The sequence below is a fragment of the Chrysemys picta genome, chromosome 1 (genome assembly GCF_011386835.1).
Source record: "Chrysemys picta bellii isolate R12L10 chromosome 1, ASM1138683v2, whole genome shotgun sequence".
NCBI lineage: Eukaryota > Metazoa > Chordata > Testudines > Emydidae > Chrysemys > Chrysemys picta.
The window spans coordinates 293,453,671-293,480,628 of NC_088791.1; the positions used below are offsets into that span (position 1 = coordinate 293,453,671).

Consider the following 26,958-nt stretch of genomic DNA (forward strand, 5'->3'; position numbering starts at 1 on the left):
TTAATGTTTTACTGTTTATTTTATCTATGCCATAAAATATACAGGATGTGCAAACTAAGCAAATTAATGTAGTGAAGCCCTTGACTTTTACAATTTCCTGAGTCCTGAGGACTTGATTTCTCACCACAACACACTCTCATATGTAAGAACACTCATGTAATCTTGAGGTGCTTTTAAATTTCAATTGTAGTAAAAAAAACCCAAAAAAACAGGACACTCTATTTTGACTCCTAAATGGCAATTAAGTTATCCAGAAAAACAGCTCAGTTGGATAGTTTAATGTCCTGAGGTAAAATGAAAAAAATTATCTTTCTTTTTTTTCAGATTTAACTATTGTAATGCAGAACACCATTCTACTGAGGTCTTGGGGACACAAACTTCCATAAAATCCAGAGAACGCCAATTTATCCTTTCTGAAAGGGAAGCTGTCTATCTCTCTTCTTTATTCAGTTGTTGGCCTCTCTGCTAGCAGGCAGGTCACTTTGTACCAAACATATAAAACAGTTTTTCTTGGAAGCACTAATTCATTCTTTTACTTTTTACTGAGCTTTAAAATTTGACATATAAAATACTGAACACTGGAAAAATGAAAGGAAACTTTACTTTGATTTCTACATAACCATACCTGCCTGGATTTCCTGCCTCTCACCCTGCACGAACCCTGCAAATAGCTATCACAGAGGATAGTTAGAAAAATGTGTCTGACTCACTCGCAGAATGGGTACTTGGGCAACTGATGGGGATTTTATTTTGGTATCATTTTCTAGTTCCCCTGGTATGAAAGCCATTGCCCAGACTAGGAAATAAAGATGTCTAACGAATTGGAGCTAGTCTACAAGTTTTTGTAAAATATGTTGCATTCAGTGACACCACACAATAACTACGCTCTTGACTGAACTCACACAGGAAAATGATAAAAGACAAAAATACCCTATCACCTGTGGGTGAATGCTTTTCACAAAGAGATCACTGTATATCTGACTTATCAGTCCTCATCCTCAAAAACCCTACACAACACTTTCAAAAGACGAGCCTGGGAGCTTAAATTCATAACTCTGCTAGACACTAAGGGTATGTTTACACGGCAAAGAAAAACCCACAACTGGCTTGTGCCAGCCGACTCAGGCTTGCAGAGCTGTTTCATTGCTGTGTAAACTTCCAAGCTCAGGCTGGAGACTGAGCTCTGGGACCCACATGGTTCCTGGAAGCGGCCAGCATGTCTAGCTCTACGCACTGCCCCTGCCCTGAATGCCAGCTCTGCGGCTCCCATTGGGCATGGTTCCCGACCAATGGGAGCTGTGGGGGTGGCGCCTGCAGGTGGGGGCAGCACACAGAGCCGCCTGGCCATGCCTCTGCCTAGGAGCCAGAGGGACCTGTCGCCGCGCAGCCCGGAGCCTGCACTCCTCACCCCCTCCCGCACCTCAACCCCCTGCTGCAGCCTGGAGCCCCCTCCCATGCTCTGAACCCCTCATTTCTGGCCCCATCCTGGAGCCCACACCACCAGCTGGAGCCCTCACCTCCTCCTTCACCTCAGGTCCCTGCCTCAGCCCAGTGAAAATGAGCGAGTGAGCTACGGCAGGGTTGAGTGAGCGATGGAGGGAGGGGGGAATGGAGTGAGCGGGGGGGGGCTTGGAAAAGGGATAGGGAGGCAAGGGTGTTTGGCTTTCTGCAATCAGAAAGTTGGCAACCTTACGCTGGGTCCCTCCCACCCCACAGGAGCCTAGAGCCAGGCTTCATCCCAAGCCAAGAAGTCTACACAGGAATGAAACAGCCCCGCAGCTCAAGTTGACTGGCAGAGGCCAGCCATAGGTTTTTCTTTGCTGTGTGGACATACACTATTCATGGACTGAAGAGAGACACTAGATTTATGGCTTATTACAACAATCTGTAACCTACTAACTTCCTCTTTTTGTCCTGCGCCTGCAGAGGTTTTAACAGACCACTCTACCTTGAATGGTTCCTTACAATACGTGCTAACTACTTATGCTAAACAATATGTTCCACCTTGTATTTAGCTGTGACGCTGGGAGTATGTTTCCCGGAGGAGTTCTGTGTGGCTCGAAAGTGTCTCTCTCTCACCAAGAGACGGTGGTCCAATGAAACATATTACCTCACCCACCTTGTCAGAGCAATGTCTTGTATTTTACGAATGACTTTCAATGCCTTGCTCCCTGTTCAGCAGAGCAAGACGAATGGGATGCTGTGCAGCACCAATGCTCCACCACCACAACAAAGCTTTCTTCAGTTTGTTATAATTACTTTTCTTTTGATATAAATATTAGATCCTTCATTGATGTTGAACCTGCTTTTACTTCTCTATGACACATGGATGCGTTTGAAATAGTATTTTATAAAATAAGTGTTTGATATATTGGCATATTTATTTTAAAATGTTGTTACAACTTGTGGATGTTGAAGTTCTAATCCAACCACAGTCAATGTCTTATCTAGAAATGAGTCAACAAGACTATGTAAGAACTTTAGTAATAAAAGATGAAATGCTTCATAAATCTTAAAAGTGCTCCTCCTCTGGAAGCAAAATAAATCGTACTGAGTATCATAAGGCCTCATTGTGCTAATTTACGACTATGAAAACACAGTTTCATCTACATAAAAAACATCCACAAAAGGGAAGGGTGGATCTTCCGTCATCCTTAGAGACTGCTACAAATGGAGAAAGTGGGAATTGCATGTATCATCTGATTATATGGTGTAGATTTCTACACTTCATTAGGTGAAAATAGTTGAATGAAATAAAATGTGAAAGCAGACAAGTTTATGTATTTTTTCCCAGTTCTAATAGTATGCCTATCGGTATATCAGTAGGCACATGAACAATGACATTGCTACACGCACATATAAGTGAAATATTTCTCTGACCGTTGAAGGTGGAGTACAGTGTTGTTATTTATTTATCTGGGGAAAGGACCCACGTGCACTTAGCTACACTAATACTCATTTACATGCTCTGCCACTGCTTCACTGCTGCTCTGCTTTTGAGCTAAAATTCTTTGGGCTAAAGGGTGTTTCCAAAAACACAGGGAAATGACTATAACTAGAAACCATCACATTTGCCATGTGGTTTGCTAATGAATCTCTAATCAATGAACTGCAACAGTGAAGGAAGTAAAAAGTTCCTATAATAGCAACTGAAAAAAGGTGAAGACGGGATTTAAAAAGTCAGAAATTCCGGTTCCACAGCAGAACTAACAGTAAGCAACGTGTATGTTGTGCTATTGGTTGATGAGTTTATTCATAGCAATAAAAAAGTAAATAATAAATTATACTAAATACCTCCTTCACTTTGTGTGACTCTTCCAGATTATTTTCTTGTACAGAGATGGGGAAACACCAAAAGCATTTTCCTCACTTTTCCATCTAACGAAGATGAAGCCACACAGCTCACACTACATTACTTGCCTGAGATGTCAAGTTCCATCCCCCTCTCCTTTGTCTCCCGCCATCCTCTCAACTAGTCAATGGCAATGAGAAAACAAAAATTTCATAGATGATGCTTAACTTTACGATTACTTCCAATGCATTGTTCACCCAGGTTTTCAAATGTATTCATTGTATGAGTGCCATGTCCTCTAGTAACGTTATTGACTTCTGTCATACACATGCATACGTACACATATTAAAGAGTAGTTTTATACAGAAAAAGGCTCTGAAAATGCAGCTCCACATTATTATTATTCGTATTACAGTGGTGCCTAGTGGCCTAAGCTGAGATCAGGATACTATTGTGCAAGGTTCTGTACAAACCATGTAGATTCAGTCCTTGCACCAAATAGCATACAGTTTAGATAAAGTAAAAATAGAGGAGAAAGGAAGTAGTAATTCACTATTTAGAGATGGGAAACTGAGGCACAGAACGTTTAAGTGACTTTCCCAAGGTCACACAGAAACTCTATAGCAAAGCTGGGAACTAAACCCAAAGCTAGAACCGCAGTCCAGTGCTTTACCCACTAGATCATCCTTCCTCCCTCAGATCAGAGTTATTGGAACTCCAGCTTTCAGGATCAACCTGCTCAAGTTTGCAAGTCAAAATATGGCTTTTCTAATTACCAGCTGTGAAAATTCAACCTGCACTCTGCAATTCAACCTGTGTTCTTTCCTCTCATACAACACCACCAGTAACAAAGATGTTGTAGGCTAAATTATTTCCTGGGTTCTAGCTGTCTGATTCTGTTGTCTTCAGATTTTGCCCTCAGCTAAACCTGCACAATCTCATTGCCTTCTAGTCTCTCTTCTGCTACAGCTACAGTGCAAGGCAAGTGTGAGATTCCCCTGCTTGTGTACACATACTCATGCTAGATCTCATTGAGCTAGCATGAGCATAAATAGCAGTGTAGCCATGGTAGCATGGGTAGCCGCAGCAGAGGCACGGCTTAGCCACCGGTTACAGGCGGATTTGTACTAAGCACAGCTAAGCCATGACTCTGGTGCTGCTACCTGTGCTACCACAGCTATACCACTATTTATACTCGCACTAGCTCTCATCAAGCTAGTGCAAGTATGCACACACAAGCAGGAGAATCACATTCATAGCTCAAAATACAGACACAGCCTCTGTTATATCTGTGCAACTCAAATGCCTCGGCACACACCACTGAAGTAGAATTTGGCTTTGTAAATGGAACTTGGATAACAATTTTATCGACATGTGAGAAGGAACAGAATTCACACTCTTAGCTGTATTGGTTCTACAGCGATATCAGAAATAAAAGGCAGGGAAAAAAAAACCTTATTTTTGTCAGTAGCATTAGAAGATAGGCCTCTGAATACACACAAGGATTAGATCCATTGAGTAAGATGGTGCCACTTTTCAGAGCAGAACTGCACTTTAAGTGATGCTTAGCAACATGAATCCTACATTCTGCAGCTTTTATTAGTTTTGACACTTCGCACATTTACTTTGCTTTCTAAGTATAAAACACATTAGAGTACAGCGTTATTCATACTCTGAACACCAATGTGTTCAGATATGTGGCATCAGGCAACAGACTCCTTATCATGGTTGTGTCATTGCATTCAGCGAGAACCCAGGTCTCACCATTGCTATCTAAACACAATGTTTTCCCACCATACAGCTGAGGTCAGTCATTATGACTTGGACCTGCCTCTCAGTGCTATCGATTTTCTTGCAGGATGTTCAGAAATTGGTGGCTATAAAAAGGCTACAGGACTGAGGATCAACCTACCGAGACCAGCAGGGACCACAGCCTGGGAGGTGCTGAGCACCCACAACTCCCACTGACATCAAAAGAAGTTGTGGGTATTAAGAACCTTTCAGGATCAAACCCTCACGTTCTATTTCTTTGAACTCAGAAATTTTGGCCATTAGCAAAGGCATAGCTCTGCCAGTATTGGTCCTGGTCCTAGAAATGTCCTCGAAGAGCATGCTCAGAAAAACGTAGAATTGAGCCATTAATAAGTAATAAACCAAACACTGAGCAATTGGTCTTTATTTATGAACTGTGCAGAGGCTGAGTGAAGAATAACACTAAATTCTCCTCTCACACTGGTTTTTACAGTAGTCTCAGTCTATTTACTATATATTTACACTGATATAAGAGACAGCAGAATTTACTCTCCTTGTGCAGTAACAGTGGTTCTTCGAAATGTGTGTCCCTATGGGTGCTCCACTGGAGGTGTGTCTGCGTCCCTGTGCTGCTGATCGGAGAACTTCAGTATCAGTGTCTGTTAGTCTCGCACATGCGCTGTCTCTCCTTGTGCTGCACCACAAGGGTAGTCAGCGCGCACAGGCTAACCCTCCTCAGTCTTCTCTACCACAGAGTCATTGACAAGAACTCCAAAGCAGAGAGCAGGAGGGTGGATTGTGGACAGAATCCTAGCCGGGGCCACAGTACAGGGACAGGGGAATTGGCAGGAAGGGGCTGGGGGTGGAGCGTGAGCAAGGCCATGCCTGGCTGTTTGGGGAGGCACAGCCTCCCCCAGCCTCTGATATCCACCGCCCATGAGAAGCAGGGTGGATCTGTCATGCAGAAGTCTCTGGTCTGGTGGAACTCTGCTGGTACTCAGCATCCCAGTGGTGGTGGCGGTCTTCACTGGTCTCTCCGGTGCTGGGCAGGCTGCCACCACTGGCAGTACCAAGGTCAACTCGTGTACCAAGAGCACCTTCCTAGGGTGTTTGCCCTTATCTCTTGGTACCAAAGATTCAGTGCCCATGCCCAAAGGGGTCGTGAGCCTGTCAGTGGTACCAGATACCAATGGTCACCCTGAGGCACAGGTGCTGAACTGGTCTTGATGCCAAGGATACCGAGCGAGATGGCCATCGCTTGCAGCTACCTCTAGGCTCAGTGAAGGGGCTTCCCACTCTCTTTTTAGACTTGTGACAGGAGTCCCCAGCCAGCTTCTTTGACCACTGCTCTTAGATGTTGAAGGCTGTGGGGAAGACTCACGTCTGCCGGGAGGTTGAGATCAGATATCTGCCTCCATGAAGATAATTTTTTGGCGGTGCAGGATCTTGGCCGGAGCTGCTGGCAGAGGGTATATTTTTGTTGGATGTGGCCCTCGCCGAGGCAGTGGATGCACCCTGGACCAGGATTGCCTCGTTGCAGGTGCAGCACTTCTTGAAACCTAGGGAGCCGGGCATCCCCTGCTGAGAGGAAGGGTCCCCGGTGGAGAGAAAAGGCGGGAAGAAAATGAAAGTTTGTGGGGTTTTGGTTTTTTTTAAAGACCAGAAAAAAGAGTTAACAACTAAAACTAGAACTAGAACTGGGGAAACTATCTAAGTGTTAATGCAAACAGGAGAACAATTAGTCTTAATAGACTGCTAATGGCTCCATCTCTAGCCAGGGAGGGTTGAAAGGAACTGAGGAGGATTAGCCTGCACCCGCTGACTAGCCTTGTGGCACAGCACGAGGAGAGACAGCGCATGTGCGGGCCTAATGGACCTTGTTACCGAAGTTCTCTGATCAGCAGCGCAGGGATGCAGACATACCTACAGTGGAGCACCCATAGGGACACTACTTGAAGGAGAAACCATCCCTAGAAGCACAACAGAAAGGAACCAGAGAGAAGACTGACTTTTGTTCAGTGGTCAATCTACATGTCTGATGGAAGGAGGTCGAAGTCACCATGGATCTAAACAGCAAAACCAGAGCCCTCTTTCTGAGACTGAAATCAAAAATGTTTTCATTTTAATTCCTTATTGTATAATAGAGGTTTTGGGTTCCGTTAATAATCTGACTTTCATTATTACAAGCTATATTCATTAGAAAGCTTAAAGCATATCAGCCATAAAAACATGTGTTAATACAGTTCTCTAATGATAATTGATAAACTGGAGAATTAACTACTTTTGTCAGAACCAACCCATGAAATCAGATTTTTGCATACTATTTAACCCTAAACAGAGAATTCATGGGAAATTAGAATTCTGCTGTAGTAATATTTACTGGAAAGGTATGTAGGAAAAAATCCATACACATGGCTCAGGAAAGTACAGTTCCCCACTGGGTCCTGTTCTATTCGACTTGAATCCAAATGAACACTGTAGACTTTAATGGTACTTGGCAACCCGCAGACACATCATTTTTTAAACTTAGCTCACATTTGAATTACAGAGCCTGTGACTCAAGTTTCCAATGTGACCTTCTCAGGGTTTCATTTGGGAATAAAAAGGTTTTTGTTACCATATAGAGAAAATATACACCCTCTTTGTTACATTTTACAGAACAAGAGAGATTGTTGATGGTGAAGTGCTACAATATTATTGTTGCTTTGTTTCTGCAGAATTAGAGAAAATAATGGGTATTTATGTGAGCTTTGTGTCCTTCAGATGAAATAAGTCTGCCACTTAGCTACTTTAAGGGCTAAATTCTAATATTTTGTACTATACTTACAAATGCATATTTATTCCCCCTTGTCTGAGGATTACACAACTCAAGGGGTATGTTTTCTGCATAACACAGAAATATATGTTAAGCAGAGTGGAACTATTTGTGTGCCCAATCTGGTGAAGTGCTCGGCACCTCCCAAGTCTTGTTAATGAGAGCTGTGGGCATTCAGCACCTCTCAAAAGATGTTCACCACCTTCAAGGATTGAATCTTTAGTGACCAAGCAAAATTTCAGCACTTTGGAATGTGGTCTCTAGATTTTTTGCATATTTCAGTTACAAGACATTAGGAGAAAATCTGTCCTGTAAAATGCAATATCTACCTCTGTCACATAGCAAATAACCTATTGGAGGCAGAGGATGTCCTTGCACCTTATTTCCTTTCTCCTCTGGTAAACTGCACAGACTGGCACTTACACTGCATAGCTTTGCCAAGCGCATATATAAGTTCAAAAATACACATCAACAAGTAACTGCAAAATACATTAAAAAATACTAGGTAGGAGGAGAGGGCCAGAGACAGCTCTGCATCTTTCATCTAGTGCACCCAAAGCCAAAGAGTAAATTAACGTGTACAATATATAATTGCTTTAAATATTTTCTTGACGCAGCCACTATTTAAAAACAAAGCATAATTATACATCATGTAGTCAATACTATAGACTAGTGTTGGTAATAATTTGGGGTAGGAAGATTGCTATTGTTAGATATAGATCAGGTTATGTAATCAGAGCTGGCCAAGATAACTTTAATTTTCACATAGGCATTTGGTAATGTGTTTCCAAAATGGAACATAGGTAAAAAAATCAATAGTTTTTTCTTGAGCTATCCGCCTTCTCTTTTTGTCATAATCTGTATGTTTCTGGATCCCATATCTGTAGGTGGTCCGCAACCCAAGATAAGTGCAATAATCCAAACTCCAAATTAAAGACATCTCAATAGATTCTTCCCTCCATTTATACTGGCTGAAAGGATCAAAATTGGATGCAACTGGGCTTGGGAATATGAAAGCGAGATATGCTAGTTCAACAGCATTCATTCTCCCCATTCTCTAGTAACCTTCAAAACTGCTCTGTGTGCATACCACAGAGTTGGCGCTCTCTGGGACAGGAGGCAATGTGATGGAGTTTGAGCTGGGTATCAGCCACTCACTATGGCATGTTTCCTGGGGACTTGGGGGAATTCCAATCAGAAATTCATAAAGGAGTTGAAAATGCCCCTCTCAAAGAGGGCCTTCATGCCATTAGATAGGGAACAGTGTCGAAGAGATGGCAATCCTAGCAATGGAACTAGTGATCTGCGGGGTTTGTACACTGCTCCCCCATCCCATTCAACAATGCTACGAAGTCGTCCTTTCTGGAGTAAATTTCCCATGCTGGGCATTTCCCCATGCTGTGGGGCCAGGGTTATATAATGTACCAAGAGAGATGCACACTACATGACATTCATTTAAACCACGGGGAATTTTGAAGAATAAATACTACCCTATAGTATGTGTTCAAAATGATGCAGAAATTAAGTACAGTTGACGCTGCTTAATAGGGATGCTCTGAAATACAGTTTTGTCCCATTTAAGGAATCTCGTTTAAATGACATGTATTCTAATGTTACCTAAGGTTATTACACCATCTCTGCAATCATTTCCTTCAGCTGAATCACGGTAATTGTTTATGTACCTTTTTTAATGCATAAACATGATTAACTTGCAATAAACTGATCTGAAATATTAGAACACCGAAATGAACATAAAAAATTCAGTACATACTAGACTTTTCCTAGTTGTCATTGAGTGAGACAGGCAGACAATCAGAGCCACAAGCAAATGATGACCCTTTCCCATAATACTAAACACCTCTTATTAAATTTGACATGGTAATTCAGCCAAGAAATGTCCCAACAAAATGGTCTGATCAGTTGTGATCATCCCTTTGGAGCAACATAGTAATCGTACAAGTTAAAAGAAAATAACTGTTTCCTTGAAGATTGCCCCAGTAAAGTGACTGTCTGTCCTGATTATTTATGTCCCACTTATATGACTTATGCTGCATCTGATTTTAGTTGATTATAGTTAGATTAAATTTAGATCTAATGTGAGGTACATTCTGTACCATCTCCAGCTGAGAGGTCTGAGCAGCACTATTAGAAATATATCATTTTTTCCCAAAGATGCTGTGCTAAGGCAAACTTCTGATGTTCTAATTCAACTGAAATTTCTCTGCATCACACAGAGGTTGACAAAATGAATTCTGGTTCATACATCAAATGGGAAAGAAATTGCATAATTTCCCTTTCTCTTCCCAACTGAATATTTTCCAAGCACAGTGCTAATATGAGTTAAACTAATCCTATTCTGGACCAGAGTAGAGGACTTGTGTTTGAAGAATGGGCGGTATGAAATCCAGTATTCTGCTCCAAACCATCAAAGAAAAAAAGCAAGCTCTTGCAGCAGAGAGTTTGGAAAGGCTTAATTAAGAAAGGAGAGGAAAATGAGACCATATTACAGTGGGAAAGGTCTTGGGAAGAAAATACTGTCTCTGACAGAGTCTGGAAAAACATAATTTTAAGCTCTATGTGTGGATTTGTTTAGTGTTGGTATCATTAAAGGGTTTGTGACGTGACTGTTATGGTTAAAAACTGACCTATGTTGATAGCGGTGCCACTTGTAAGGTCTATGAGATACATTATCTGTTTCTCTAGGAAATGTATATATCCCTCCCATCTCTGAGTGCCTAAGAAATTTTTCCATTTCCTTGCCATGATGGGAGCATTTTACCTATTTTTCAGTACACCATAAACACACAAATACAAACAAATTGTTCCCTAGCACAATGCATAGGTTTTGCTACTTCTAAATGTAGCAAGGATCTTTTTGTCTTTTTAATAAAAAAATAAAAGTATACATGGCTGCAGCTCTTGCAGTTGGACTGTTCAGATATGACCCAATATCAAGATAGATAAATATTTAGGTTCAATGTGGTTGCCGATGACATCAACAGGCATGACAAAGAATCCCTGAGATTACAAAAAAATGGGATGGAAATAAAAGTTGCAAAATCTAAAAACAGGCAACATAGTTTAGGGTGTTTTGTATCTTCAGAATAACAAGTTCACAGTCTGTACTGTGCCGATTCACTGATTCTTACTCTCTCCTCTTTCTAGTGCTTTGGGAGGTATCAGACCAGTGGTCTGTATCACTCTATGTCCATTTCAGTGGGAAACCTATCACCAGCAACAACTGTTAGCAAGTTTAATAACCTCCTTTCAGACTTGGCCTCTAAAACTCCAGATGAACCCAACCAAGAGCACTGAGATTTTATCACAGGAGAAAGCACAGTGACTGTAATACCAGTTGTGCTTTTATCAAGTATTTGCTCAAAGGCATAGCAAGTGCCTGAAGACTAACGGTACAAAGTACCAGAAATTCTGTTAATGGACACTAAAGTGCAGTACATTACGAACCGCTATACTTAAGTCTTGATATGACAAATTGCTAAAGACAGTAAACAAATTCCACTCCATGCTAATGTTATACACAATGGGTATACTGCTAAGAGTATTCCTCACTGTTTGGTAGTGAAGAAAGAGGGGAGAAGAGGTGAAAGGAATCTATCTCCCAGCTTGGCCGTGCGCAGGAGGCGGGCATAATCCAAATGGGGAGTTCAAGCACTAGCTATTGAAAAGGATTAGAATAAGTGTGTGGGGCCATAGCCCAACCATTCCCTTTGCACCTGCCACAAGAGCTGATGGAGCAGCCGGTGATAAATAGCAGGTGGAGGAGCACCCACTGAAAGGATGGCAGAGTTTCCATTGCAGCACACACACTCTGAATTCATCCCAGAGGCTCTTGCTGCAGCATGCACCATCTACCACAGGCTTTGGCTTAAAAGTCAGTCAGGCCCTAAACTATTGTAGGCTGACACACTGTTCTGCACCATCTCTTATTCTGTGAACTAAAACTCGGACTTATTCCAGCCCAACAACAACATTGTTAAAAAAAACACACACACAAAAGCAATTAATTCTGTGGCTCAAAGTTAATAAAACTGAATAGTTATAAATATGTAACTAGTGGATAGAAATATGGCAATTTAGATTGGAATACAGTGCATAGCTCAGGTGCTCACCAAAATCTCCCCATAAATTTTACAAGCAGTCTAACAAGAAGGATTTATTTTATTAGTAGTTTCTTCCAGAACAATTGCAGAAAAGTTCAGGCCTGTGAAATACATGGGTATTAGAAAAAGTAATATTTCTTTTATCTAATAAAAAAATCACAGATTTATTAGGGTTTTTTTGTGTTTTCTTTATTTTCTGAACATCTCTGCCATTTTAAGTATTTCCATGAGCAGGTAACTGAAATATTTTTGATTCTAGAAACATTGGATTCTAATTTCAATCTGTATATACATTTTTTTGAATAAAGTTAAAAGGGGAGACTTCATGGGGTAGGACATAAGTGTTCTTGTTATGTCTATTAGGCCTCTTAGGAAACAAAATGAAAGTATTCAAACTGTCTGGAATCGCAGTGGTGAAAGTGTGAATGAATGGAGTCACTGATGACTGGATAAAGGAGTGTGGGAAATGGGTAGAATTAACTTGTGTTGAAGAAAGAAAAGTGGGTAGGATAGTAGCCTGTTAGGGAACTTGATTTCCTAGAAACTAGAAATGTTTGGAAGGTGGGAAGGAGCTCTGATATCACTGCTCTATACAAAAGCAACTATCACATTTTATTTTTCATTCTTCGCTGTGGTTTCTCATTTAAACTGTAATAGATATGAAGCTGCTGATCAAAACTGCAAAAAGGGCCAGTAACGTTTATTACACAACAGTTTATGTATTTATCAGACATGCCTAAGTTGAAGCAACTAGTTGGAAATTTCTGGTTGAATAGTCCAAAGTAATGAAAACAATTTCCTAAAATAAAATGTAAACATGGTCAAGAGTTCTTAAGCAGAACACAGATAAAATTAGTTTCCAGATCAAAAGGTGCAGAAAATCGGTTTCCTCTGATTCAAGATAAAATGTACGTGAATGAAACTTTGTCCATTGAAATAGAAGAGCACAATGTTGATTAAATTGATAATCCTGTAAGTGAAACAGGTTTTATGTCATCATCATCACCACCACCAAAAGGTAGCTGAGATAATTTAAATCACTCTTCGAGGCCTCTCAGGAGCAATTAAATGGTAGGTTCATTCAGGGGCAACATCTCTTTGTCTTCTCCATCCTCTCAAAGGGCAAAGATCAATCAACGACTATGCCGAATTTCCAACTTCTATGACAAACTAAAAGTTACAGCAAGTTCAAGTCTTGGCCTTTCTTTTCTGCTAACAACTTCTCCTGCAATGAAAACGGGCAATTTAAAGATATGATTGAAGGTCAATGGAGGAAAAGTTAAAGGAAGAACTATAAGACATTAATGCAAGATGGTTCGTTGCACATGAGAAATGACCCAGTAATGGTCACAAGCATCCATACAGGGAAAAATGCATTCCTACTTTATTGATTCTGTGTCTGAAAAGGAAACAAGAGACTATTGGCTGTGATCTTTGTGCCACTGCAGAGATGCAAAGCAACCTAAATCCAGTGGATCCAGCTCCCAGAAGATCTCCCCTGAACTGGGGTGGGGGGTCCTTGGATAGCATAGAGCTATTGTAGCAGCTCCTATGCCAACCTCCTTCCCAGCTGCCAGTGCAATGGGAATGGGAGGGTGACTGGGGCTCCACAGTGACCCTTCAATTCTCAGTTTCTGTAAAGCCTCAGGGGGACCAAAGTGTCTCTCAAACTGCTGTAATCTGAGCTGGGAAACCACACCAGCACAGAATGGCCCCCTGGTCAGGGAAGTGCAAATTGCACCCTGGTGTAACACAGAGCTGGGTGTTCCTTGCCTGGGTCTGACAATCTGGCCCATCACATCCAAGCTGCTGAAGACGTCTGCCAAGAATGAAAACTATGACCTGGAGGTCTTTTCCATCTGCTGGCCAACAAAAATAAAACGGGTCGATCTAATTAATAAAGTATTGGAATTGCACAAGGACAAACATGATTCACATAAACTATGGAGCCCTTCCATCACATAGCCAATGTGACTGATCATAAAAACAAAGATCAAAGTCTGAGCCCAGAACAAGAAAAATGGGGTGGAAATGAATATAACCCAGGAGTTCCTTTCATCTATTCCAGAATTTAAAACTGTGGACTCAGATTTCTAACCTAAATTTATATTTGCCAAGGAAGTAATATCACAGTCCACTGCATCAACACGGTGGGAAATTGTGGATGTGAAATCATAGAAGACTTCTGAATTCATAATTTCATCAGTTTTAAAAATATATACATTGTTACCCAATCAACCCCACCTATCAATTGAATGTTATTTTAACCCATTCAGAATGGTTGGTCAACACTTTTGGTAGATGACGGAAAAGGAAATGTCAGTAAAAATGTATTTGTAATTAATGGCAGACACAAAAGTGTGGTAGGCCTAGCTAGTTAGTAGGCAGGGGACTTGCTTATTGTATCCTTATGCTTTTCTTACAGAATTGCAAGCTTTGCATTCTAGACAGTGTGTGCGCTTTTTTGGTATGAGGAATAAATATTCTTATGAAGTGAGTTGCTTAAAATTGGTAGCTTTTCTTTTCTTTTTATAAAGACTTTTGGGGAAAGGTGGAAAAGTTTCACTATTTTGCGTCCCCTCCAAAAAAGTGTTTTTTGGAGAGGGTTAAGGAAATATTACAACCCTGGAAAAGCATTCAGTGATTACTCAATTTTTAAATACTTTTATATTAATCTATTGTTGCAAACTGCTTGTTTAGCGCTTTCAATAAAATGTCATCATTTGGCATCAAGGATAGTCTGTGATCAAAAACGTTTGGTCCCAACATTCTGCAAACTTCACAATTTTTAACAGAGTCAAAAACACTGCATATGTTAATTGGGTGTCACATGATGATCATTATCGTCCTCAGCTGTTTTTCTTTAAATACAGAACACAGTTTAAATGAGAAGCTCTGAGACTACCACTGTTTGTCTTTGATTCTTTATTGGAGTAGTTATTTATAATCAGATTAATTGTGAATAAAATCAAGAATAAAACCCCTTCCCTCTCAAGTTTTGAGGAACCTCTTCCACAGCCCTCACCCAAACGAGGGTTTGCATCTCCTGAGCTAAGAGTTGCTTGTGAGAAGGGTCCCTGAAGAGGGGTGGTGATGGGAGGGGGGATGGATGAAAACTGAAGGGTATAACCATTCATCAGTGTATTTAGTACCCAGTGGTCTGCTGTAATGAGGGACCACGCCAAGCTGAAGTGGGAACGTTGGTCCAAAAGCAATGCGGGGGAAGGATCCAAAGCAGGAACTGGAATAGCACCCTTAGGTGCACCTTCAAAAGGCCTGCTTGGACCTCCAGAGTATCTATGCAACCCCGTCAGGGAGGTTGAGGTGGATGGAAGTGTTTGACAGTGCTTGTAACAGCTACTCCTTCTCTTGAATAGGTCCTACCTTGGTGGCAGAGCCAAGAAGTGGGCCGGTTGTTGAGGTGTGAAGTGCTTCCTTGAAGGGGCCCAGAGCATAGAGGCTCAAGGACCTGAGAGTAGCCCTTGAGTCCTACAGGCCATGGAGCTTTGTATCTGTTTTCTCCAAAAACAAGGAGGATCCCTCGAAGGAGAAGTCCCAATCAACTGCTGGAAGTCCCTGAAGTAGCCCAGAAGACTACAGCTAAGAGCATTGCCTAATGGCCACAGTGCTGCGTCCAGTGCTGACTGGAGTTAGGCTCTGGCAACATTCTTTCCTTCCTCTATAAGGGCAGAGATTCTTGCCTCGAGTCCTGAAGCAACGAGTCTTTAAATTTCGACAGAGAGTCTCAGAGGTTGTAATCATATCTCCCCAGAAGGGCTTGCTGGTTTAAGATATGCAGCTGTAGTCCACCTGTCAAATAATTTTTTCTCCCAAACAGATCCAGTTTCTTTGCATCCTTTTGTTTGGGGGTAGCACTTGCTTGGCCATGTCTATCCCTGTCATTGGCCGCCAATACAACTAGGGACCCTGTAGGCGGGTGTGAGTAAAGGTATTCATACCCTTTGGCTGGTACATAGTATTTCTTTTCAGCCCTCTGCAAAGTGGGAGGGAGAGAAGATAGAATCCGCTATAGGGCTCTGCCTGGAACCATTAGAGCCCCGTTAATGGATAGGGCCACCTTAGATGGTGCTGCTGCAGCCAGAATGTCAATGAGGCTGTGGGATGATTCCGTGAGCTACTCAACCTCAAGACCCAGGTTAGCCGCATTTCTCTTTAGAAACTCCTTGTGGGAGAGCTGCTCTGTCCCGAGGTGTCTTTGTCTGGGGAGGAGGAGGAAGAAGAGGCCTGTACCGGATGAGGAGCTTTTTCCTCTTCTTCAGCCTCAATCACCTCTGTGGGGCCCACATCCTGTGTATCAGTACCAGGTTCAATACCAGAGTCAGGGTCTCGTGCTGAGCAGAGCTGTGTGGGGGCCTGCCTCTCGGAAGTGACCAAGTATTATTGGTAGACGATGGACCCAGTACCTGGGGAAAACCCCATGAACGGCTCCAGAACAGCTATTGCATAGGCCACTGACCACCTGACCAGGTTCTGGAAGGGAGGACCCATTCCTGGGCCTAGGGGTACATAAGATGGGTACCTGTGGCAGCCCTTAGCATGGGTATAGGGCTCCACCTCAGACTCTGACAAATTGTCCTCCCAAGGTGACCACAGAGGAGCGGTAACCCTCACTTTTGCCATTCGGTGCCAAAGGTCCACGGACCAGTGTCAAGCCAGAGACGACCTCATAGAAGAAAGTAGGGTTGGCTTGCCCCTGGAAGATACCAAGGGACCTGATGCTGGGAAGGAGCTCAGAGCACCATGCTCTCTCCTGCTTGTGCTCATCGGAACTGTAGTAAGAGGAGGCCCTGAGAGATAAACTTGGTATCAGAGGCCTGGTATGAGGCCTAAGGCCTGAACTAAAGTAATGGTCAAGACTTTGCTAACATAAAGCAAAGTTAAGCTGTGAGCCAGAGGCAGGCCCTGCTCACAGAAGCTGGCAAGGAAAGGACTGATACTGCAAAAAGAGACATACCTAACAGGTACTGGACACCAGATATCAGAACATACACTATACTGGAACATTCCACAGATAACATGGAACAGGCCGACCCATCCCAATGACAGGGCAAAAGGGTAAAATGATGGATAGAGTTGTTTTGATCGAACCAACATGTACAAGGTGAGAGGCGGCACCTTACTACGTAGAGGGGTTGTACCTTGCTGCGTAGAGGGGTTGCACCTCAATACGTCAGGAGTGATGTATAACTTGTTTGTACCTGTGTATAAGAATGTATCCCTGGGGCGGTATCTTTGTCCAGCCAAGGGGGCAGTGAAAAGTCCCGCCACTGACTGAGCTGAGTCCATTGCCAAGCGGCTCTTTCTAGTAGTATGCCCGGTAGACTAAGTAATCTACAGGGAACTGAAATTGTGTCAGGGTCGCAATAAACCTGGCCGAGGTGCCTTCATACCTTACTAGAGTCTGTGGTCATTGGGGGTTCTCGTCGGGTTTGCTGTGTCAGCTATCTGCAGAGCTGGGACCGCACACAGAGGGAACACACACACGCAGCCGAGTGATATCAACACAGGATAAAGCAGAGCACCACACCGGTAGCATCTGACAACAGGAACCAGCGGTTGTTCCATTGGAGTTGGTGATACTGAGAGTGATAATACATCCCTTGCCACGGCAAAGGCCTCCAGAGTAGAAGGCACTGTGATTCCACAGGCGCCGTGACAATTTCCTGGCATCAGGGGAGGGTCCCGCACTGGAATCAATGTCCCTCTGGGAGGAGTCGACAATGCCACCAAGGCACCAGGGCTGGAAGAACGGCCTGATGTGGGTCGCACTCCACTTCCTTCCCTTTGATTGCTTTTCTTCAGTGCCCTCTCTCCGAGTGATGTTTTTTATGTTTCTTCTTTGACACCGGAGATGGAGAATGGTGCTCGGAAATATGTGATGCCAGAGGGGTGCTTTACACCAAGGCTGAAATGCTCAATGCTGAATCCGAGCCTTTTGGCTCCAACACCAGTCTAAGAGCAGCTTCTATTAAGTTAGCCTCGCCTCTCTGTCTTTCTTCGTACAAGGCTTAATGTTCTGACAAATCTGATAGCGTTTTCTTATGTGATTCTCTCCCAGACACTTCAGACAACTGGAGTGTGGGTCACTCACAGGCATAGGCTTGCCAGAGGAGGCACAAGGTTTGAAACCTGGGGACTGGAGCGAAGGGAGCCCCTCTAAAATAAAGGAGGGGGACTAACTATCTACAATAGTACTATTTACAATATTTACACTACAACTATACTAAGACTAATAAACTAAGTTACAGAGAAGAAAACCACTGAAAAACACCTTGCCGAAGCAAGAGGAGAAGTTCCAGCAATCATCACAGACAGTAACAAGGAACTGAGAGGGTGCAGAGCCAGCAGTGCCCTTTATACTGGTGCATAAGCATGTGGCACCAGAGGGCGCTAGAACCAGCCCGACAGATACTTAACGTTGTAGTTATGTTCCTGAAAAATGCAACTTTAAGTGAAACAATGTTAAACGAATCCAATTTTCCCATAAGATTTAATGTAAATGTGGGAGGTTAGGTTCCAAGGAAATTTTTTGGGGGGCAGACAAAAGGCATTATATACTGTACAGTTCTGTACTGTAGTGTGGTGGGGAGGTGCCCCTGGCTTACCCTACATAGGCACAACCTGCTGCAGACAATGAGGCAGGCAAGAACGCTAGGAAGCAGCTGCACAGCAGCAGCTTCCCCCCCTAGAAGAACAGGTGCTGACTTTGCCGGGGGATGCTCCAGGCCTGCCTGTTCCTGTTCCCGCTCCACTCCAGGCCCGCCTCTTCCCGCCTCCACTCCACCTCCTCCCTGGAGCATGCTGCGTCCCCACTCCTTCACCTTCCCAGCACTTCCCTGCCACCAAACAGCTGTTTGGCAGTACTTAGGACTTTCTGGGAGGGAGGGGGAGGAGCGGAGACACGGCCCTTCCCCGCTCCTCCCCCTCCCACCAGTGGTGGATTTAGAGTTAGTGGGGCCCTGTGCTTAGCTTCATTTTTGGGGCCCCCCCATGTGGAGAGCATTCTCTCTTATCTCCCCTGCCCGTTTTTCATTCTTTTTTTCCTCCATTCTCTTCCTGGGGCTTAGGGCTGGGGGTGCAGGGTCTGGGAGGGAGTTAGGGTGTGGGAGGGCACTCAGGGTGGGGGTGCGGGAGGAGGCTCAGAGCTGGGGCAGGCAGGAGGTGAAGAGCACTTACCTGGGGCAGCTCCTGTTTGGTGCAGGGGGTGTGCAGGTGGTTCTGCGCAGCGTGGCACCGCCCCCATGGTCGCGATTCTAGGAGCTCCCTCCCCTCCCCCGTCCCTGCCCCCAACAGGCAGGGCCACCCAGAATGCAGGGGCTTTAGGGGCTGCAGGGCCCTGAGCTAAGGAGGCCCCGGGGCCCTGGCCTGCAGCTCTAAAGCCCCTTTCAGAATGCAGCCCTGCGAGCATGGGCCGGAGGACTCAGGAGGAGCAGGGGCAGCCGCGCAGCCAGCGACCGGAGAGAAGCCTGCCGGGGGGGGGGCAGCTTTCCCACTCGCTCGCTCGCTCCCTCCGCTCCCTCCCTCCCAGAAAGTCCTAAGCGCTGCCAAACAGCTGTTTGGGGGCGGGGGAAGCACTGGGAGGGAGGGAAGAAAGGAGGGGGAGGAGGCGGAGAAGAGGAACTTGTGCAATGCTCCCTTGTAAAGTCAGCCAAGCGACATTATAAGGGAGCATTGCACAACTTTAAATGAGTATGTTCCCTAATGAGCTACGTAACTTCAAAACAACATTAAGCAGGAGGATGTTAAGTGAGGAGCTACTGTACCACTGAGGGAAAAATCTCTGGCAAGGGTGCACGTGTTGCACACAAAGCTAATGTGGAATAGACATGAGCAAGCACTCAAAGAAGAACAGCAAGTCTTATATTTCATTTGGAAATTAGAAATTGCATTCCAGGATAATCAAAACTGAGGCATGAAACAACAAGAACCTTTTGAGGCACACAATTTTGCAGTTCCCTAGCATTTACTAACCATTAAATTATAGAGAAGTTGTTGATAATACATAGGGGTTCTTAAATATACTTGCTACTTACATTTCATAAAAAATGGATTTGGAGTTTTGTTCACATCAAAGGAATTATAACAAAGAACTAGGAGACTGAATTTGAGATTAAGAAAAGCAGACACATTCATTTTTCTTTCCAAAGGAAAATACCACAATAGTGCCAGACTAAGGCTGCTAAAGTTATTCAGCGATGAAGAGTGAAGTTTAGATTAGCATGCAAACAAGAAAATGGTTTGACTACATAAAAGATAACCTGAGAACTACAACTATATTTTATACATAAACTAGTTATAAAACCCCTTTGGGGATAATTTAAGCAAAATAATTTGAGATATTTACATACCTGACAAATATGAAACAAGAATATGGGAGATTTTCTCATTTCATGTATGCCATATTGTCTTAAAGTGTTACAGCCAGCGATGGTAAGGAACAGTTTAGCTGAAGATTTCATATTTTGTCCTCTCCACTTCCCTTCCCTTATTCACCATTAAGAAGGGCAACCTTTATTTGTCAATATCCCTTTAAAATAAATCAGGAGCAGGAGTGCATTTATAGCTCGTAAGAAGGATCAAGTGCCAGAATGAGAGCACTAAGAAACTGAACTCCTGTTTTTATACCCAGAACAAGTCAGTCCCTAGGTAGCAGCAGCTCAGGCTATCCCACAATGAACTGCTAATGTACCTCCACCCTAACTGTGAAATAATAAAATAAGAGTATTAAAAAATAGCCAACATTCACCAGTTGTTATCAAACAATTTTATATCCTGTTCTAAGTAAAGGCAAGAAAAACTATGTCAATCTCCTATCCCACAATGTGATAACTCATCACAATGGTTAGCTATTTACTTGCAACCACTATGGACCACCACCATATGTTAGTCTCACTGCAGAGGTGCCAACAAAATTGGCAGTATCAACTATGTTTTTGTTGAATATGCTGGGGATACATTTCCAATACAAATGGACAGAGATCACTAACAGTTCACCTAATCTGCCATTAGAAGATTAGGACATTTTACCACTGCCAGCCTAACCAGGCTTTGAACTGGTAGCCTAGGAACTGATGGCTCTGCATCCCATTTCTAACCCATGAAATTTACCACAAAGGACCAATCTAGCACTACTTGAAATAAGAAGAGACTTGTGGTTACAACAGTGAGTGGATTTAAAACTCAGGGACAGTTTGAAGAATGGAAATTGTTTAAATCTGAAATGTAATACTCCATTGATGAGTTAGTCTATTGGGCAATGATGAAGTAAACTGTCTATCTCCCAAAATATCATCCATATTGTGAATATAATTATGACATTTATACAAGAAGTCTGGAAACATTCATTACAAAAATATTTACTCGTATGATTCGTCTAACATAAAAATATGGATTTATTTTGAATATTGGGTCAATCAGACACATTATGCCACATTTACCCTTCAAAATAAATTGTTTTGAAAACCTGACAAAATAGTTTACAGCACTGGCAATGAAACGTATAGTAGAATAAATGAGAATGCAGACTATGGATAGCTGAACAGAAACAGGGAGCAACACCAGAGTCAGAAGGAGAGAGCTAAGAAAAGCCAGTTTGGTGTTAAAGCTGGTAAAGAAGAAATTTATTGAAAAAGTAACTGAAAATCTCTCTCTGGAGCATAGGGTTGCCAATTTTGGTTGGACGTATTCCTGGAGGTTTCATCACATGACATAATTTTTAATTAATCTCTAATTCCTTGAGACTCCAGGACAATCCTGGAAGCTTGGCAACCCTATGGAGTGGGAAGGTGATTGGATAGTTTAAGGGTTTGGTACTTGCATACAGAGCCTTTCAGATCTAGGTTTCATCTCTGAGTCCTGCCTAGAACAATTGTTTCTGTCTGACAGTGTTACCTATGTGAGATGACTCAGCAATCTCAACACCATAAACCATGGAATCTGAATTTCCTTCTGACCCTTAGAGGTGTTACCTCAAGGCAGGTTTGGGGCACATTGGTTAGGCAGTGAGAGGAAGCTTGTCCGTCCCTACTGCACTCACTCTGTGATTCAGCAGACGATTTTCAAGCATACATAAAATTAAAATGTAACAAACTCCACACACAAGCCTACATATTTACTGGCTAGTTGTGATGGCTGAGCTTCCACTTTTCTGTCACCCAATTCTATAGTTATCTGAACAGCCAAAATTTCCCTTTCCCCCCCAAAATGCTTTTATTCATTTTCATTAATATATAGGCATAAAAAAGGTGCTGGTTATACGAGGTAACTAGTTTAGGAGACGCAAGGTGCTTACAGTTAGTTGTCCAGGTAACTCACTACTTTTTCCTCATTAAAGGCATCCAAGCAGAACAATCAAATATCTCTCCCTCCCTCCCCACCCCCTTAAACCATGGCTGCAGTTTCAATGCCACAGAATTCAATGACTGTGACACCAAAGGCTTCTATAAAATCAGACTAAGAGGAATAGTTTATGAATAAACTACAGCTGACGGAGTCACAGATCATTCTAATTTTAACTCTTAGAGGCAGGGACCATCTTTTTCTGTGTGTTTGTAGCAAAATGGGACTCTGGTCCATGGCTAGGGCTCCTCCTAGGCACTACCACAATACACACAAACAACAAGCATCATCTCAGTACTGCTGTACTGGGGTTTTTAAACACAAAATTGATTGATATGGAAAATGAATGCAACCATTGGCTGAAGTCTTCTGAACAGCTTGTTCCCCACAATAACCATAGGCACATGCACTAGGCAGGATAGGAAACCGCGGTGGTCTGTATAAGACTGATTTCCTGATACCCAGGCTTGAAGGTTTTTTTACCTTCAGGGGAGAAGAAAATTGATGCAATTATGCAGCTTTACTCTGATAGCAGGGGATGAGCCACTGATTTGGTAGAACCATTGATTGGTTTTGTTTGTTTGTTTTTAATTATCCTCCTTTGGATGCCTGATTGTGATTTAATGTCAAGGTACTCAGGAATTAGTGTGATGATCATGTCCTGCAGTCACTTATATAGCTATCAGCATACAGGATGGATTTAGGCAGAAAAAGGAAGGGAAGGGGAGAGAGGGTACATGTGCATGAGAAACAGGTTAAAGCCCTGCTCATGTCATGGGCTGTGCTCTCTCAACTTCCACAGAAAACAGTGGGGATACAGGATCAGGCCCCAAATCAACATTTCACAGGATCAGGCCCCAAATGAAAAATGAAGGACAATGTATTCCATTGCCAGCTCTTTCTTAAAGATCACAAGGGGACATTCCCTCTCCCCACTCTCAAATTAAACTTCAATGCTGTTCTGAAGTCTGTTTTAGTCATGAAGTAGTGTCATTTCAAACTGGCTACTGTAATTTTTTTAAAAACCCTAAGATAGCAGAGTAACACAGTGAACGTTAAACCTAGAAGCAACTGAAACTAAACCCTGAAAACCAGAATTGATAATGGGAAACATTCACTGACCCTTAGATAAATCAAACTGTAGTTTATACTACCATTTCTCTTTTATGAAGCTTGACAAATTGGAATAAAATTGGTAATTACAGGCACTGAACACCTCATGATTATGAATAAAATATTCCAGTTGACTGGAGCATCATTCCAGTAGCATTTGCAGGAAATTAACTAGCATTATTAAAGACACTGAAGGCTATGCCATTTTGTATCATGTTATATTATTCAAATATCTGAACCAGGCATTCAGAATTGTTCTTAATCTTTATTTTGTATGGTACTGTGTCATGGCCTGAAAAAGACACTCAAAGGAAAATAGATAATATTTTAAAAACACACTTTCCTTTAACTACAGTGTGTTAGATTATTAAAACACAGTTTAAAACCTAGTTTTCCCAACATCATTTATGCTGGTTCTTTCTTTCTTTCTTTTCCCCCATGTCTCTTAGCTTGGACAATGAAAACACGCAAGTCCATTTCACTTTCACATTTTCATGAGTCAGTAGAATACTATAATGTTTGGGCAAACACACACACACTGGATGGTTTTTCACTTCTTTTTTTATTGAAAAGCATGGGAATGCAGCCTTGACTTGCTTCCTCTCACTAGAACTGCAGAGGGGTTGCTACAACATGAGTGCTGGTAACTCCTTTTCCCAGCAGAGTGGGAGAGAGGGATCAGAAATACTCCCAATACTACTTGTGGTTAGTGGATAGGGAGCTCATTTACATGGAGTTACCCATCCCCCTAAACAGCTCTGCAACTCCATCCTGAACAAAACAGATTCAGTTCCCCTCTTCCTCATCTTATAAGTCAAGCCAACCTCTCTGAATAGGTAAGCTCAGTGCAGAAGATACTTCATGTAACTACCTGGAGCTTACATTCCCCACACTGCTATGTAAATTTTGTTCAGGACTAAACCCTGCAGTGGGCTCTACAGAACTGAGCAATGGTAAAATTACAATAAGACTGTCCACTGGCTGTCATTACAACCAAGAGCTTTGGGTGTTACAGGGAATTTGAGATACTGTTACATTAAAAGCAACTATCTAAAACAATAAACATACTGGATATATGACTTTATAAGATAAGCAATGTGGCATCATTAAGAAAGAACAGCAGGCAAAGGGTCTCAGACAGGGCCAACAGTGATTCAACTCAAGAACAATTCAGAAAAGGTAGGTTGCTAAACAAAAATATTTTATTATTACTTTTTAATAGGAATGGATTACTGAAATGAATGGCCAAGTGCAGAGAAACTGTAAAATTGCCAGAGGCTGTCTTTCCTACATGATGTATCTGACTCTTGTGAATGTCGAATTTCCAGTCTTTTCAAAATATCAGTTTCCATATTTCAAGTCTATAATATAATAAATACGTAGCAATGGTCAGGCAGGCAGAAATATAGTGAGCATACAGTGTCCAAAACTTATCTTCCAGTTTGGCATGTATTCTTTTAAGCTAAGCTGCTTATGAGCATATTACTATACAATTGTGAATATTTTAATAAAACATTTTAAACGTGAGACAGGCATGGTCTAGTGGTCAGAGCACAAGACTGGGAGCTACAAATTGCTCAGTGCTAATTCAAGTTCCTTCACTGGCATCTGTAGCATTGAGCAAGTCACTTACATTCACAGTTCCTCATTTCCTTATCTGAAAAATAGAGAAAATGATACATACATGGTCACATCACAGGGCTGTTGAAATTAATGTTTGCAAAACACTTTAAATATCAAAAGTGCTTGTGACACTGACAGGCCAGCTCAGGTCAGCACAATAGGCCAGTTCACTTGTGTGAATACCAAAGAAATGTTAAGTGTACTAATTCACTCGAATGTTAATTTACTTCAGAGGAAATGTAAATGACATTGTCTTCACTTATCTATAACCTGTTGATTGCTATCCACTACATCAGTGATGGGCAACCTGTGGCCTCTCAGGGTAATCCGCTGGCGGGCCGCGAGAGTGTTTACGGTTTGCCGTGGGAGCTGTGGGAAGCAGCCACTGGGAGCTGCAGGTGGCCAGGCCTGCAGACGGTCAATGTAAATACTGTCTTGCGGCCCACCAGTGGATTACCCTGACGGGCCACAGGTTGCCCACCACTGCACTACATTATATAGATCCTTGTATTTAATTAACCCTAGATCAAAAGTGTGTGTTAGTATTAATATGAGAATTTACTTGATGTGCAAACTTTATGAAAACTAATGAAGGATTGTTTCTGGATATCACATTGTGTTTATTTTACGTTACCCATTGGAGCCTTAGAAATGTAAAAGATTGCTAACTTCAAAGCATGGGTCATTGTGTTCAACAATGGAAGTTCAAAGACTCCGTTTACATTTTATCAACAAAGGAAGAGCGCATGCTGTGAATGAATATACTTGTCAAATTGCCTTCCGTGAAAAGACGCTATAAGAATTGATCCCGAGATTCGATCCTGTATCTCTGATCTGTTTCGGATTCTAACAAGGTGGAATATTGAACAAGCGGACAGAGATCCTCAGAATTATTGTGGGTAACTCTGAGAGACTTATGGAAAATTAGCAGATCACTACATCTCTGCCATCAAACTTTGACTCACCTGTTAATATATTTTTCCTGCTTTAACCTCTCAATAACTCATTTATTTTCTTAGCTAATAAACCTTTAGTTAGTTTACCAGAGAAATTGGATTCAGCATTGTCTTTGGTGAGATCCAGAGTACCAATCTGACATTGGGTAAGTGACTGGCCTTTTGGGGTTGGAAGCAACCTAATGAAATGTGGTATTGTAACCAATATCAAAAAGTCCAGTTTGTCTGGGTGGCAAGGTAGGCTGGAGAGCTTAAAGGGACTGTCTGTGACTCCATGGTAAAACTAATATGGTAATCCAGGAGTGTGCATTTATTTCTGGCGTGGTGAAATCTAATTATAGAATATTCCACTAGTTTGGGGTGTCAGTCCTGTTTTCTGATGGTCTGATCTGAGGTTGGCACCCACCGTTGTGAGCCGCTCCAGACAGCATGACAGTGCTATAAAAGTGGGTATTATAATTATCATTATTCTGCCTGAAGTATATGGGCCAGCCTGTGTACATATGTTACTAAGTATATCTATAACTAGTCGATTACTAACAAAATATTTACAAATAGAACAGGTAATGATAAGCTGTTCAACACAATCCAATCAGCAAGAACCTTCTAATGAGCAAGGCTGATGTTTTGAGTTCAGGTTCAAGATATAATTCATCACACAGGATAAACTCTCCAGTGGACAGATACTATTTTACTATTCAGCTAATGTCTGTGTGGTGGTTGAACTAATACTGCCTGAGACAGTTGTAAACTATCCACACCAAATTTTCTTTGCACTGAACATTGGATACAATACTGATCAGCTATAGCCCAAACTGTCTGATGTTGTGGAAGCAATGAGGCTAAGACAGACACAGCAGGAGCAAAGCATATATAGAAAGATGACAAAAGATTTTGACATAGCTAGACATACTGGAAGGTTTCCAA

General features: G+C 42.3%; 1 protein-coding gene across 19 annotated transcripts in view; it reads right to left on the reverse strand.

Annotated features, from left to right (window-relative positions):
* The window catches only part of ENOX1 (ecto-NOX disulfide-thiol exchanger 1), a 485,482-nt gene that overhangs the window by 269,211 nt on the left and 189,313 nt on the right, over positions 1-26,958 (reverse strand). For 2 of the 19 annotated variants that reach the window (XM_042845282.2, XM_065581198.1), the window contains one exon: positions 25,086-25,109. The exons of the other annotated variants lie outside the window; for them this stretch is intronic. The gene's annotated coding sequence lies outside the window, so the exon portion shown is untranslated. The remainder of the gene's footprint in view (positions 1-25,085; positions 25,110-26,958) is intronic. 19 annotated transcript variants of the gene reach the window in all.